Below are 3,073 nucleotides of genomic sequence, written 5' to 3'. Positions count from 1 at the left end.
CTCAAGTAGATGGTGATACATCATTAGTTTTCACGTAAAATGTAGAATACCAACAATAAAAATAACCCCCAAAAAGTAAAAAAAAAAAAAAAAGAAGAAAATAGAGAAATTAAAATAGTACCCTAAGAGTATTTATTTAGCATAAAATAAAGAAAGTTAAGAAAGTTAAAAAGACCATAACCGATATGATATGGATAGAAAAATAAAGGCATGTGAAAGTTTTCTTTTGGATAAAGCCAATTAGTAAACACAGAAGGCCTGTAATTTTTATGACAAGAGGAAGTTTTACAACTTGGACAAAGATGCCACCTACATTATGTGCATACCTTCCTACAGAGACTGGGAGGTGGGGATCTATCTGCCCTGATGATTACCTGGAGAAAGGATAAACCCAGCTTCTTGACAAAGTCCATCCTGGGTTGCATATGTGGTAAAAAGCCATTTCAAATATAATTATATATCAAAGGGTTGGAGAATAATTTACATTTATGTTTTCTGAAGAGATTCTCTATGAAAGGAATATTGAGGGCCTAGAGGCAGGAAGACCTCTGTCTACAGTTTGGTCAAGTGGAGGAAAATCTTATACAGCATTAACCAACAGGATTTATGCCAGGCATTCAACATAGTTTTAGTTTCTAAAATTCAGATAAGACAATATACCACATTACTAGCATAAGGGGTAAATATTAATGAGAAAAACAACCCAATAAAAATGAGCAAAAGATTTGAATAGACATTTCACCACAGACAACTACACACGATTACTAAATACATAAAAAATGTTTAAAGCTAGTAGTGATTAGGACAGTGCAAGTGAAAACTACAATAAGATATCACTATATACCCTCTTGAATAGCTAATAAAAAATGCAGGCAATCCTAAGTGTTAGTGACAATGTGGAAAATCTGGAATTCTCAAACATTGCTAGTGGGGGTGTAAAATGGCATAGTTATTTTACAGACATTTAGAAAATTGACTTAAAATTAGGCATACACTCACCATATGACCCAGTAATTCTATTCATAGGTATGTATCTCAAGAAATGAAAATATATGTTAATACAAAGACTTATTATGATTATTCATAGAAGCCCTAAACTAGAATCAATCCTAAATTCATCAGCTAGTGAACTTAAACAACATATAGTATAACCAAATAATGCAGAAATTTTCATCAATAAAAAAGAATGTGTTATTTAAATATGGTGAGGCATACATTACCTCAAATACATCATGATAATTGAATAAGAACAGGCATAAAAGACTAAATATTGCATGAATACATTTATATGAACTGTCCAGAATAGGCATATTGGATATGCAGACATTATTATTATGGTTATTTTTTAGGTTTGGGAATGAAAGGGCAGACAGACGGTAAATGGAAACGTGGGAACTTTTGAGGATGATAGAAATGTTCAAAAATTGGATTGTGGTAATGATTGAAAAATAGTATAAATATACTAAACATCTTTGAATTGAATATGTGCAATTTTATGGTATGGAAATTATAACCCAGTGTAAGTGTTTATAAGAAGTATCAATGAGACCGTGAGCTGTGTCCTTTGGTATGTGGGTAAGTCCTCCCTGTACTCAGGAACTGAAATATTATCTTTGTTATCTTACAAAGGATTACAAAGGTGAGCAAAAAAGGACAGGAGTAAATAATTTTTTTAGAAAATGGTAACAGTTTGAATGAGCAGAAACAGAGAAATGAGGAGGGTACCACTATTTTGGGAAAAGGACACTGACTTATCATTTAGTAGTTAATGCATATGGGAGCACTACAGGTAGCCTGAAATGTTTGATTACAGGTTTAATGATAAGTCTGGATTAGAGATCTAGATTCTGGAGTCATATTTATATGTATGTGTAGTTAGATATACTTCATATATATATATACTGAATTATAAAGTCATATAGTATAAGAGTTATCTGGTTTATGTTACAAATAACCAAGCAATTATTAAAGGATTAAAAAAAATGTTCTTGGTGATTTTTTTTCCAACACAAACATTTATTATCATCTGAATGCCATGAAATATTATTTTCCTAGTAGATTAAATAATGGCCAATAACCTATTTTGATCATTTTGATTTCAACATCCACATTGGAGACATTAGTATAGATCTCTATAAGGTACATGCTTGTATTTGTGTGAACTGAATGTATGCTTGTTATATTGCAGGAGTTAGCAAATTAAGGCTGTCTGCCAAAGCTGGCCTGTTGTTCCTTTGATAAAGACATAATCCCTGGCTTGAACTTTATAAAAATACAGTTTAGTACTGTTTTTCAGTTGTTCAAAGACGGATTTTAATTGAAAAAATAATCATGATTTATCATTTATGATAGTCTACCAACCAGTATCTTAACTCATCTCCTGCAATTTAAATAAATCTTTATTTTATCTAGTCTAGTTTCATTAAGATCTTCTTAATATATTTATTTTATTTTGTCCCTTAAATTGTTCCTTTCTTGTAGGGGTGGGGTAACTCATTCTTCTTGCCTTATCTCCCGTCCTATGCTAGCTGAGCGTTATGTATACTTGAAAGCCCAGTTCAAAATTACTGAACATCTCCATGACATATTATTGATTATAAAGCTCAGAATATGTCTTGGTATTTACTACCCAGAATAACACATTTCACATACATGGGTTATACAAAAGTTCTGAGATGCACAAAAATCAAGAAACATAAACTCTGCACAGACAGAAACAAACGAAGCCCTCCCGGGAACACTAAGCTGGGCAAGGTGAAACTTGAATGGGTGAATCAGAGAGGACACTGTAGACTGTGTTTCTTGGAAGTGAAATAATGGACCAAAACATAGTCAGTTTCAAAACTTTCACAGTGACTCATTATGTCACAGCTTAATGTTATTGTTGTCTCCATCAGTATTGTTAAGTACAAATTTGAAAAATTATGTCATATTACCCCGAAGTTACTTAAAATTTTGCTATAGGGCTGTGCACAAACTAGGCTCTGGAAATATTGCTGTGCTTTACAGTAAGAGCTACTTTGTGTTCTTTAAACGTCTAGTAGCCCCAGCTGAATGGCTGTAATCAAGCAAG

This window comes from Otolemur garnettii, unplaced genomic scaffold (assembly GCF_000181295.1).
Source record: "Otolemur garnettii isolate 467f Iridium unplaced genomic scaffold, OtoGar3 scaffold00095, whole genome shotgun sequence".
NCBI classification, from domain to species: Eukaryota; Metazoa; Chordata; class Mammalia; order Primates; family Galagidae; genus Otolemur; species Otolemur garnettii.
Note: the sequence above shows the minus strand (reverse complement) of the source record.